At 49.5% G+C, this 13,828-nt stretch overlaps 1 protein-coding gene across 1 annotated transcript in view; it reads left to right on the forward strand.

Moving 5' to 3' along the window:
• Window positions 1–13,828, forward strand: part of PTPRJ (protein tyrosine phosphatase receptor type J) — a 178,141-nt gene that overhangs the window by 101,859 nt on the left and 62,454 nt on the right. The gene's annotated exons all lie outside the window — the stretch shown is intronic.

The raw sequence follows: 13,828 nt of genomic DNA on the forward strand, positions 1-13,828 counted from the left end.
TGTCTTCAGTTTATTCTGGATTGAATTTTCCTCAAACCGGACCAGTGCACCCAACTCCCTCCCTGGAGTGAGCCTTCAGGGTTTTCCTGGGAGATCGTGGGCTGTGGCTGCTTCAGACCAGAGGGGGCTCTCTGGGCTGGATCATCTTTTCTCAGTGTCCCTTTAAAATGATGTAAGCTGGTGGCTCTCAAGGGCTTCCCAAGTGGTGCTAGTGGTAAAGAACCCACGTGCCAAAGCAGGAGACATAAGAGACACAGGTTCCATCCCTGGGTCGGGAAGATCCCCTGGAGGAGGGCATCTCAACCCACACCAGTGTTCTTGCTGGAGAATCCCATGGACAGAGGAGTCTGGCAGGCCACAGCTCATGGGGTCACAGAGAGTCAGACATGACATGACTGAAGCGATGTAGCAGCAGCAGCAGCAGTGGCTCTCATAAAAGTCACCTAGAGAGCTGGTTTAGAACACAGAGCCCCAGGCTGCTTGAAGTAGGACAGGAATGGACCCTTTGTGTTTTTCACTAAGTTCCCTGGACGGTCCTGAACCAGAGTGTGAGAATCACATCCACAGGCTTTCTTGTCACTTTTTTTTTTCTCACTCTATCCTTGGCTTCAAATGCTGTCTTCCCTACTTTTCTGCTGCCCAAATCAAATCGGATTTCCATGCCTGGACCCTCTCCCCACTGTCATCCTTTCAGCTACTAAACTTTAATTTTTAAAATGAAAAAATACCAAAGTATAGTTGGTTTACAATGTTGTGTTCGTTTTGGCTGTACAGCAAGGTGATTCAGTTATGCATATCTGTACCTGTATCTGTATCTATTCTTTTTCAGATTCTTTTCCACTGTAGGTTATTACAAGGTATAGAATACAGTTCCCCGTTCTACATGGCAGGTCCTTGTTTCCTCTGTGTAAACTTCTTACCATCCAAATGTCTGGTGGTCGGCCGGGTCAGGCGCTGTGCTGGCCATGAGTTAGAGTCCCCAGTGTCATGGAGTTTCCAGGCCAGATGGACAGTTATGATAACAGTAAGCGGAAAGGCGGGGTGCCAAGCATCCCACGGAGGAGAGCTCAACTGTGCTGGGGGAGGGAGTTTGGCCAAGTTGTCCTGGTACGAGGATGAGCAGGAATGAGTCGGGTGGAGGAGAGAGTGAGACAGCTCTTGCCTTCTAGGGTGTGGGGTCAGCACAAGTCAAAGTAGGGGATGACAGCACAGCTTAACAGGGGATTTGAGGTATGTTGACACATGGGAAAATGTACATGCAATGTGAATCCTGCTTTTATGACTCATACTTTCCTTTACAGAAGGCATGGGCTACGTCATTAAAAAAAAAAAAGTATGTTGAAAAGTTCAGAAGAAGACGTGAAGTGGAAGAAGTAGAAGGTTGAAATCCTTACCAAATGAAGTGGTTTCCACCTAAAGGGAGGAGAACAAGACCGTTGTTTATTTCTTTGTCTCCCTTGCTAGTCTTTGGAAAGAGATGTGTGTTTTATTGGGCTGTGTTGGGTCTTAGTTGGGCATGTGGTATCTTTGCCGCCAGGTGTGGGCTCTAGCTTCCTGACCAGGGATCGAACCCAGGACCCCTGTGTTGGGAGCATGGAGTCTTAACCACTGGACCACCAGGGAAGTCCTTCCCCTTGCTGGTCTATAAGCAACTTGAGACCGAGGGACTTTCATCTCTGTGTCCCTAGAATGATCGTGCGGCCTGGCGTAGAGAACTCAGTCAGTGAACAGTGGGTGAATGAAGGAGTTTCAGATGCAGGAACAGATGCAGGCCCTCTCTGGGCCTCTGTTGCCTCAACTCCAAGTAAAGGTTTTATCCAATATTTGTGACTGATGGCCCATATTCCAGCTGCTTGCTCTTGGGGCCCTGAAGTTCACACCCATGCATCCGAGTTTACCCACTAGTGGCCAGGCCAGCTCTGTTCTGGGCATTGGAGATCCAGTTAAAACCCACCAATCAGCCAATGTGGAATGAGCGTGGAAGGCCCTATGTTGGGCATGGGTGGGTGTCCGTGTGTGAGTCCCCCTCATTGTAGAGATGTGGATGAACCTAGAGCCTGCCATACAGAGTGAAGTAAGTCAGAAAGAGAAAAACAAATATTATGTATTAACACACACACATATATGTAGAATCTGGAAAAACTGTGCTGATGAGCTCTTTGCAGGGCAGGAATAGAGATGCAGAGGGAAGGGGAGGGCGGGACGAACTGAGAGAGTATTGACATGTATATACCAATATGTGCTTCCCTGGTGGCTCAGGCGGTAAAGCGTCCGCCTGCAGTGCAGGAAACCTGGGTTCCATCCCTGGGTTGGAAAGATCCCCTGGAGAAGGAAATGGCAACCCATTCAGTATCCTTGCCTGGAAAATCCCAACGACAGAAGAGCCTGGCGGGCTGTACAGTCCATGGGGTCGCAAAGAGTCGGACACGACTGAGAGACTAACACACACACATGTAAAATAGCTAGGGAGAAGCCACCGTGTAACGCAGGGAGCTCAGCTTGGTGCTCTGTGGTGACCTAGAGGGATGGGATGGGGGTGTGGGAGGGAGGCTCGAGAGTGAGGGATGTATGTATACACACAGCTGATTCACTTGGTTGTATAGCAGAAACGAACACAGTGTTGTAAAGAAGTTACCATCCGATTTGAAACAGAGTTTATTGTCTGTTAAGATAAACTGGCTTCCGATTAAGTGCCGAAAGTCAGGATCAGTTTGCAGATGTACAGGCTACCAGAGGGGCTTCTCCAAGAAAGCAGTCCTGTAGCCAGTGTGTTTTGACCATCAGCCACCATCCTCTGTCGCCAGGGGACCCGTGTGTGCTGTGCTTAGTCGCTTCAGTCGTGTCTGACTCTGCAATGCTGGGGACTGGAGCCTGCCAGTCTCCTCTGTTCATGGGATTCCCAGGCAAGAATACTGGAGAGGGTTGCCATGCCCTCCTCCAGGGGATCTTCCTGACCCAGAGATCAAACTCGTGTTTCACGTCTCCTGCAGTAGCCGGCGGGCTCTTTACCACTAGCACCACCCGGGAAACCCCCATGGACTCATACTGCAGGGTATTCCATCTCTCAGATACCCCGTTTTCATGAAGAAGAGTTTTGCTCCTTCCCATGTCTTATCAGCCAGTTGGAAATTCTGGCCAGCACCGAGAGATCCTGTGTTCTTAAGCCATGCTGGTTGATCTCTAGCCAAAAACCAAGAAACAATGGCAATAATGATAGAATTGTCCTCTCTCGAACATATGCCTTATGCCAGACATTATTTCATTTAATTAGCTTAATTCTTTAGGAGGGGACTGTTGTAATCTCTATTTTCAGAGGAGAAGGTTAAACTTCAGCTTAGTACTCAAGCTAGTAATTGTCAGAACCAGGACCAAAACCCAGACCACAGGCTCATGCTCTGACCTTGCTGCAGGCCTGTGCCGACGGCCTGTCCCGCGTAAATATGTGATTTAGGGCAGTGGTCGGCCAGCCTCGCTCCCACAGCCCAGGTCCAGCCACTGTCTGTTTTGGGGTGGCCTGGGAGCCAAGGGTGGTTTTTTACACTTTTAAGCGGTTAAAAAAAAATCAAAGAGAAGAATAATATTTGATGACAGGCAAAAATTATTTGAAATACAAATTGAATACTCATAACTAAAGTTGTAATGGAACAGAGCCGTGGTCGTTACTCTGCATGCTGTCAGTGGCTGATTTCCCGGTACAACAGCAGAGCTGGAAGACCTGCAAAAGCCTAAAATATATACTGTCTGGCCTTTTACTGACACAGTTTGCCAACCTCTGATTGAGGGCATTCATCAGGCTTTAGGAGATGTTGAAAATCGGTCACCTCCCACTGTCTTCACCCTCACCATTTGTGGGTAGGCTGTGCTGATAATGATTCCTCATTCTCTTTTCACTGCTTGGGTATTAAATGAAGGTGTTTACTCTGTGACCTCACTGGCTTGATAGTACCTGCCCTGGGGGATTCGCCCAGGTGCTGGTTTATCAAAGATCTGTCTTTTAGAGAAGACAGTGGTATGACTTTGCCTTGAAAAATCTTTTTTGTGGTGGTGGTGGTTGTATTTTGGTTACTGTTAAAAACTGATTTGGAGAACAGTTGTCTCCAAATGCAACAAACAGGTGTTCCAGAGATGGATGCACTTTTTAATTGAAGGAGAATATGGTAGGCAGGAAAATCTCTGTAAGAACTCTTATCACCACCACCTGTGATTATGTGAAGGCCACCCTGAGACTGTCCTGGTGGGTGGGGAGGACCCGGGCTGGGTCCTGTGCTCTCATTTTGCTGGCCTCGTGGGGAGTGGGGTGGACGGTGGGTTTGCTGACAGCATCTTTCTCCTCTGGCGGAGGCAGGATGGTCTTGGTGCCGCTCTGGCCGTGATGGCCGGCGAGAGTTGAGACTGCAGTCGGTCTGAGAATTTCAGCCCGAGTTCTTCCTAACGTGCACCAGAATCCTGGACTCCGGCTTGCTCTCTCTGCTGTCCTTCTTTCTGCGTTAGCTGCAACACTCCCTGGTTCTGCTTTTTCTTATGCTTTGTTGCAACAGCTCACCCCTCCCCACGCAACACCTCTTGAACCTTCCCTTCCCAGCTCCTGCTCGGCGCTGATAATGGTAATACTAGCTAATATTTATCGGGCCCCCGCTGTATGTTAAGTGCTTCGCATGGATTGTATCATTTAAGGCTTGTCAAAGTCATCCTGCGCGGTAAATACTGTTTAAACCATTTATTTTTTAAGTTATGAAAGTTATCAAACACACACAGATGAACTCCAGGCACCCCTCTCTCGGGTTCTGCAGACTCTTTCGCCCCTTCCCTTGCTCAGGAAGGTGGTTACTGTAGTCACTGAAAGAGGATAGGGAGCTGGCTCAGGTGCGTGCAGCTGGTCAGCTGGATGCCAAAGTATCTTCTCTCAATTCCTGTGCCCTCCCACTTGCTGACTGATCTTTGCTGCTGTTTAGGGAGTGCCTACTGTGTGCTACTTAACCCCCACGTCAAGCCTATAGAGTAGACGATAACTTACAGGTGAAAGAGTTCCAAGAGGTGAGCCCCCTGGCTCCAGACTCCTTACTGATAGCTAGCAAGACCAGGATTCAAACCAGTCAATCCTAAAGGAAATCCACCCTGAGTGTTCATTGGAAGGACACGTGCTGAAGCTGAAGCTCCAATGTTTTGGCCACCTGATGTGAAGAATTGACTCATTGGAAAAGACCCTGATGCTGGGAAAGATTGAAGGCAGGAGGAGAAGGGGGCAGCAGAGGATGAGATGGTTGGATGGCATCACCGACTCAATGGACATGAATTGGAGCAAACGCTGGGAGCTAGTAGTGAAGGATGGGGAAGCCTGGCGTGCTGCAGTCCGCAGGGTCACAAAGAGTTGCACGTGACTTGACAACCAAACACACCAGGATTCAAATCCAGAACTGACTCCAGGCCCTGTGCATTTTCTTCCCCACCCATTCTCTGCCCTCCTCTCTTGGGCAAGTGCAGGCGGAATCAGTGGGGTGGTGGTTTGGCTTGTGGGAACCTCTTGCTGCAAACTTGCTAGAACACAGGGTTACTTCAGAATGAACTCTAGAAGGGTGTGAGGAGCTTCTGGGCCTGTTGAAATCTCTGTTGGTCCTTGTGGCCTCGGAGACAGAATCCACCCTTGACCTTTTGGCCGTTTTTCATAGATAATGAGAGACCCCTTAACATCTGTGGTCAGTTGAAGGCAGAGCTCGCCAGGCTAGCACTTGGGAGTCCCAATGGTCAGTGCTCCTCTGGGAGAGAGGGGGAGAGGTGAGGGGGGCTGGGGAGCTGGGAAGGATGGGCTGTGGATGCACCCAGGTAGGGGGCAGTGTGGGGATGGGGAGGTGTCCACGAGAAGCTGGCCCTGAACACAGCGGGCCCTTAGTCAAGGCTGAAAAGAAGTGTTAGTTGCTCAGTCATGTCTGACTCTTCGCGACCTCATGGACTGTGGCCCACCAGGCTCCTCTGTCCATGGGGTTCTCCAGGCAAGAATACTAGAGTGGGTTGCCATGCCCTTCTTCCAGGGGATCTTCCCGACTCAGGGATTGAACTCCAGTCTCCTGGATTGCAGACAGATCCTTTACTGTCTGAGCTACCAGGAAAGCCCTAGTAAATGGTGGCTCTTAGCTATTTTTATCAGTGCTCTAAGGTGGATGGGTGGTGCTGGAGGGAACCGGTGGGATTTATGCAGTGGTTTTATTCAGATTCAAGAGTAGGAAGTGAAAATCTTCAACTGAGAGATGAACTCCCTACTCTGTTTTTCTCCTTTGGGCGGGTGGTAGTGGCATGGGGGAGCAGGTCAGGGGACGAGCGGAGAATTTGTTGTCGTTTTGTGTCTCAGGGTCTCCGACTCTTTGCAACCCCATGGACTGTAACCCGCCAGGCTCCTCTGTCCATGGGATTTCTCAGGCAAGAACACTGAAGTAGGTTGCCATTTCCTCCTCCAGGAGATCTTCCGGACCCAGGGATCGAAACCCTGTCTCTGGCATTGGGAGGATGAATTCTTTACCACTGAGCTGCCAGGAAAGCCTGAACAGAGAATTTAGGGGCAGGCAAAATGGTCTATTTTGCATCTGACATTGGCCAGAGGTCTCTTCCTAAGAGAGAAAGTTAGAAAGTAAATATCATGAATAATTGCAACCCATGAATTTTACAAACTGCACTCCAGTTAGTAGTCAGAAACTCACATGTGGTGGACCTGTGGGGAATACAAATGAATGGAATGTGCCAGTCCCTGAGAAGTCCCGGTGCCTCTCCATCTCTTATATGCTCTTGTGTGATAGAGAAAATGAGGCGTGTGAGCGCCATGTTGCTTGGCCACTGCCGCGAGCCCTCAGCATTGAGGTGACGATGCTAGGGGGCGGCGGGGAACTCCATGCACTTACCCCAGTGAGGGGGGCTGATGCGCAGAGACAACTCTTTCCTTTTGTTGTTTAGTCACTCAGTCGGGTCCGACTCTTCTGCGGCCCCCATGGGCGGTAGCCCACCAGGCTCCTCTGTCCATGGGATTCCCTAGACAAGGACGCTGCAGTGCACCGCCATTCCCTCCTCCAGGGGATCTTCTCTACCCAGGGATCGAACTTGCATCTCCTGCATTGGCAGGTGGCTTCTTTACCGCTGAACTACCAGGGAATCCTGACTCGTTGCTTACATGTGGCCAGATCTTCTTTGCCTTGTTTTTTTCCCTTTGAGAAGCTAAAAATCAGTACTTGAAAACATGCTGTCTCCTAATTTTAAAGTATTCACTTAAGATTTTAAGAAACACTGTGGCAAAGCATTATGTCTTATACCATAAATATATATAATCTTTTTTTGGACAATTATATCAAAGTTGGAAAAAAGGACAATGGGGGAAATAGAACAGTGTTCTAATGGAGGTAAATTAAAAAAAAAAAAGCAACAACCCTGTAGATTAGATAAAACATGTCAGCGAGCTAGATTTGAACCGTGGAGTTGTAACTTCAGACTCCGGGATTTAGCATGTGATGTGGGGAAAAGGTTCAGACGGGGGCCTGGATCTTGCCAGCTCTGATGCTCTCGTGAGGTGGGGAGGTGAGTCCTGCTTTGTGCTTTAGTCTTAGGGCTGGGTTATGTTCGTTTGGCCTCCATCATGAAGTCGAAGGGGAGATTGATTACTCGTTTACAAACCGTGTCCCTTGAGGCCCATCGGGGAATCCATAAGTGTTTCCTGTGAGATTCCTTAAAAAAACACGCCCCACCCCATCTCCAACCCCTTCCAATAAACTGTAATGCAAACACTTGTGTGTTACACCAACTTTTAATACGTTGGGGAATACAGGGTTTCGATTATGCATCTATTATATTGAAAATAGGAACAAGGTAACTTGAACTTTGAATGTATAATGAAAAGATTGCTTTTACCCGAGGGCACATAGATACACATGGACATTTATACCTTCATAGATATATATGATATGTGGAACTCTATGCATGTAGTTCTTCATAAGATTCTTTGTAAAATAAATAGTTCTGCTGCTAAAAATACCCATGGAAACTTCTGGCCTGGGGTTTCCAAGTTCATCTTCAGCTCTGCATCTCAGAGTTCACATAGCCTCACCAAAATAGCCCCTCTAGTTACTTTTTCCTCTCTGCTTTGGAAGGGAAATGTTCATCATGCCTTCAGCTGCCCCAAGAGGCAAAAGATGAGCCAGCTGGTGTTTGCCAGGGTAGTTGTCGCTGACTCCTTGTGTCAAAGCCTCACCTGACTTTTTTTAGGGCACAAAATTATGGATTATGCTGACCCTTCTCCGCAGTCTCTCTCGATGACAGTGTCAAGTTCAGAGAGTCAATATTTGCCTATGAGGCAGAGTGAGCCAGCCCACTCTCATCTGGCTTTGCCCGATGTCTTGTACTGTGGGGACCGCTTGCCATGTTGCCTGTTGGACTGCCTCTCCCCACTTGGGACTCTAGGATGGAAATGGATGCCAGGTGTTAAGGTTGCCCTACAATGTCACACCTGTCTTCTGGGAAGTTTCCCATAAAGATGTTTATTGCCTGGCTTCTGGGTTCGGAGGGAGTGTTCCGCCTTTCCAGCTTTTCTGTCTGATTTACCGTCTTCTTTAAGTGAAGGCAGTACAGATTTGTAAAGCTTTACTCAGATATAATTGATGTACACAGTTGCATACTGGGCCGCGTGGCACGTGGGACCTTAGTTCCCCTGCCAGGGATGGGGCTTGTGCCCTCCTGCAGTGGAGTCTTAACCACAGGACCACCAGGGACCGGGGAAGTGCCAGTGATTGACCTTTTTATCCCACTTTTAAAGGGAGATAAACGGAAGATAAATTATCAATCCTGATAATCCGTCAGGATTGGAATGTGTGCCTGCACCGAATCCCATAAAATGCTGTTTGATTTTGAAAAGCGCTTGACGCAGTTCGCAGTTTGGTTAATTACGTCAGTGGGTAAAAATAACTATTGTCATATGGTGTGCGGGCTTGGTGTTAGAAGGATAAAGAATCTATTGTTACCCATTGTGTTATTCAGTCACTTATTACCCACCCTGAAACTCTGAACGTGTGTAATAGAAAACCTGAAGCTCTGTCACTTGCTGAAATCCAGGCTCTGTGAATTTATCCTCAGACTCTGCTCCTTTTGAGAATAGTGCAGAATCCTTCTTCATGCAGCCCATTTAAATAGATGGATGGGACCTGACCACAGGGTCTGTGACAGGCAGGGTTTGTGGCGTGCAGCCCTGGAAGTGCCTTTGGGTTCTGTGGCCTCAGGTGAGATTTGTCCAGGGTACGAACCAGCTTAGGGCTCCCTGGAGTCCTTAAGGTCAAGAGCTTCAGAGTCAGACAGACCTGAGCGGGAACCTTAGTCTTCCTAGCTGTAGGATTCTGGGTCAGGAACTTAGCTTTTCCAAGGCTTAGTTTCTTCATCTGTATAACAGGGATCAACACAGCTCCTGCCTCCCAGGTCCTTGTCATAAGCCTCCTAAAGGCGATGATGAATGTGATACCTGTAGCGCAGTTGTCGGCCAGTGGTCAAGGGCTTAGTCAATATTGTTGGAAGTCGACTCCACTGGCGTGAAGTTCCCGCGTGGGATCACTCTCAAACCACCCATGTGCCTCCCTCTGTATCTCCCCTCCCTCAGCGCCCCCGCCTTCCGCTGGGGGGCTCCTGGCTCCCTCTCAGTGTTGCATGGTCATTGTCTTTGATGTTGGTCCTGCCCGTGGCTCTTGGTGAGTCCGAACCACCTTATGTGCCCTGGTATCATCCAGCCCAGGGCCTGGTGCTGTGCCAGGCCTCCAGGAAAGGGCACAAATGGCTGGGACTGAAAGGGACTCAGAGCCTGGGGAGATCCTGGGGCTGGAGGGGTCATAGAAGGTCATCCAGTAGCCTGGATGTCCCGTAGCCTCTTTGGAGTTTGTTGAGGCAGGAGGAAGGCTATGACATTGGGCCTTTAGCAACCTGGTTTCATTAGAGCCTCAGGAGAATACCGAGGTGGGCTGTGGATCGCATATGTCCTTCTGTGGCTTTTCAGCGGATGAAATGGATGGCTCGGTGAGACCCAGCCAAGTCCCTGAGCTCACAAGTGCCAGGGGAAGTGGAACCTAAACCTCTTGATCACCTCTCTGGGCCGTGCCTGCGACGTTCACAGTGGTGAACCTCCACGGTGATGTGACATGATCTCTGCTTCAGCCCTTCTGTGTGCAGCTGCGGGCCCCTGCCTCCTCCCCCCGCCCACCTCCACCCTGCTCCGCCTGCCAGGAGGAGGCTGCCCTCCTCGGGCTGTACCATGAGTGCCCTCAGTCTGCCGCTTCCTGCTGGGCTGGCCCCTCAGCCCCTTACCTTGTTTGGTCCCACGGCTGCTAAAACTCTCACCCAGCCCTTGCTGGGTTCCCATCACACCCTTGTAAACAGACCCTTTGAAACTCTCCTCAGTTACCCTGGTAGCGTGTCATCTGTCCCCACCAGGCTCCCCATGAACACTGGCATGTTTTAGAAAGGGTAATCTAGCAGTTCTATATTAACTTTCCACTATGCATTGAAAGGAGAGACGGAGAGAAGCAGCCAGGTGTGTGGATGAAGGAATAGGGCTGGTTGTGCACAAAGAGCTTTAATTTAGCTATTGGGCTTTTATATTCAAATGAGGGATTGTAGATACTGCAGCAGATAGAATCCTTTGCAGGCACTTCTTAATGTGTGTGTGTGTGTGTGTCTACTGAGAGCTTCAAGATATAAAAGGGGAAATGGTTTGTTTCAGCCCAAGGACAGTGCTGTCTTCTGTTCGGGCTGAGGGTTATGAGGTTTGTTTTTGGGTGGCCACAGTGTGGAAGTGGGAAGTCCAGGTGCATTCAACACCCAAGCATCGTCAGGCCATGACCGCTGAGTGTACCCACAAAGGATGCAGGGAGGGAGCGGGGAGACAGGTGTGATGGGGCAGTCACAGAGGTATTGGGTTGGCCAAAAAGTTCATTCCAACCCAGTACTTGGAGAGGGGGAAGAGAACACGTCCAGGTCTGTTTTGCTGTGTATCTAGGAGGAGCGTTTACCTGAAGAGGAGCTGGGGGGCATTTAGAAACTTTAGGTGAATGTAGCTAGTGAGATTCCTGTGATTTAGCTGCTTGGCAGGAAGAATCCAGAGTTCAACGTGGACCACTGATGGGACCACTGTAGCTTTGGCTGAGTTGGGATGGTACCGAGGGCGGTGTTAGCAGTTTTGTTTTCTCTGGGCATGGAGGAAGACCCTTGTGACTGGAACCAAAGTTTCAGGACTGGGTGTGGTTCCCAAAGAGGGTTCGGCTCATCAGCCTGACCAGAGGAGGCTGTGAAGGAAGAACACATCCCCGGGGCAGGGGGATGATGAAAAAGGCTGGATGTCTCGACAGTGAGGGTCTGCTCCTTAGAAAAGAAGCAGAAGACTGGCGTGCAGTGCTGGGTGTTCTTGGGTGTCGTTAATGCTCGGCCATCTGGTTGGCCAGTGGGTGGACCATTGTCTGCTGTCCCTGGGGTAGCTCCATAGTCCTTGGCAGACTGAGGACAGTCTTAGAGTCTTTTCTCGTATGTTGGTATGTCTTCCTCCTTGGACAGTGAGCGTAGTCTCTCTTCTCTCTGGGCCCCTTTAGCCCAGTTTTGGGGGCCTGCAGAAGCCTTGGGCCACCTCTATGGGTGACTTTGCAGGGGGAAAGCGGGAACATGGGCGGGCTATGTGTACTCCATCCAGGTCTGCCTCCCAGGAGAGAAGGCTCTGGGGAGTCTTGACTGGAGTGGCTGAGGTCAAAACCTGGGTTGTTTCTGGTACTTCCTCACTGCTGTGTGTCCTTGGGTAAGCCCCTGAGTGCCTCTGGACCTCCCTGCCCACCTCTGTAACTGGGTTCTTCAGCTATTTATACACTTTGGAAAGGATGTGTTTCAAATTGCCTATTGGTTATGTCAGTGGAGTCTGAGCTTTGGTGTCATCTGTAAAATAGAGATAAAATACCTTGCAGAGTTGCTGTGAAGATTCCAGGTAATGATGGTAGTAATAGTGGCTAAAGAGATCGTTTTATTTCATTTCATCCCTGTTCATAGATGTGGACCAAGGGACAGAGAGGTTAAGCTACCTGCCCAAAGTCACACTGCCAGTAAGCGGTGGCCCTGAATGACTTCACCCAGGTGGTTGGTCTGGTTCCAGAGCCCTGGCTCTTAACCAAGATTCCATGAGTCTGGGCTCGGACAAAGGTCACAGCAAGCCCAGCTCAGTGCCTGGCATGCTGTGGCCGCTCAGTAAACTTGAGTTCCTTCCTTTTTATCCTCAGAATGCATCTGGAAGTGGAGGTCCCCACTGTGCTTCTGATCAGACGCTTCACCTCATGTTTTCTTTTTTATTTTCTCCTGATTCTGGAGGTTAGCAGTGCCAGATCAAGGTGTGCATGGCGTGCATGCTAAGTTCCTTTGGTCATTTCTGACTCTTTGCGACCCCATGGACTGTAGCCTGCCAGGCTCCTCTGTCCATGGGATTCTCCAGGCAAGAATACTGGAGTGGGCTGCCATGCCCTCCTCCAGGGATCTTCCTGACCCAGGGATTGACCCTGCATCTCTCAGGTCTCCTGGATTGGCAGGTGGGTTCTTTACCACTAGCGCCACCTGGGAAGCCCTGCCTAGCTCATGCTATCTAATGTCTGGTTCAGGGAGGTTCATTCCCCCTTTTCCAACTGTCCAAATCCACCTTTCAAAACCTTCCTATTTTACCTTCATCTTCTCCTCCCTCCCCCACCCTCGTCCTGCTAGAAGCCACCTTTAACTCTTCCTTCCCAGCGGCTCAGCTTGATGATAGTCACCTACTCACTGCCTTTTTTTTTTTTTTTAATTGGGGTGATATTCACATAACATAAAATTAGCCATTATAAGGTGTGCAGTTCAGTGACATTTAGTACACTGACCATGTTGTGTAACCACCACTCCATCGATTATGGTTTCAGAACATTTTTGTCCACCCACAGAAAAGCCAGTACCTGTGAACAGTCACTCTCCCTTCCCATCTTCTGTCCCCTGGCAACCGCTAGTTCTGCCTTCTGTTTCTGTGGATTTCCCTCTTCTGGACATTTTGTATAAATGGAACCACAGTCTGTTTGCTTCTGTGTCTGACTTCCTTCATTTGGTGTCATGTTTTTGCATCCATCCTCATTGTAGCATAAATCAGAGTTTCCTTCCTTCTTAAGGCTGAACAGTGTCCCTTGCACATGTATACACATTCCGCTCATCTGCCAGTGGATGGTGGGTTGTCTCCACCTTCAAGCTATTGAGAGTGGTGTGGCTGTTAACCCCCAATGTCTTTTATGCAAACACTGCCCCCCTTTTCTGTTTGAGCACCGGGACTGTGACTTCTGGTGTCCCCTGAGTCCTTGCCACAGGGTGGGCTCATTCATCACTCCCTGCTGGATCTCCTTAAGCCAGGAGGGAGAAGACTGGGAGCAAGAGGTGCCCCTCGCTCGTGGGCTGGCTCAACACACTTTATCTGGTTTAATTTCTTCCCAGAGGAAGGTAGCAAGTGGAAAGTGCCTTTTTTTCTTCACCGTGAAGCACTTCTCACTCCAGTGCCTGGGGCAAGTTCGTAACAGCCAGCCAGGGAATTTCTGAGCTCTGTGACCTAAGGCATTCTCTGGCCTCAGTGTTCTCATCTGCACAATGGGAATGCTCATTCCTTTTTCACAGACTCGTGTGAGGGTTAAATGAGATGGAGCCTCTGGAATGCTTGCTTCTTTCCCTACCTGGAATTGGAGCTCTGGGTGAGGGCCATTCAGGTATGACCTGAATCAAGTCCCTCATGATTTTACAGTGCAGGTGACCACGAGATTCAAGAGATTAGGTCTGGTAGACAAAG

Source organism: Bos taurus, chromosome 15, assembly GCF_002263795.3.
Source record: "Bos taurus isolate L1 Dominette 01449 registration number 42190680 breed Hereford chromosome 15, ARS-UCD2.0, whole genome shotgun sequence".
NCBI classification, from domain to species: domain Eukaryota; kingdom Metazoa; phylum Chordata; class Mammalia; order Artiodactyla; family Bovidae; genus Bos; species Bos taurus.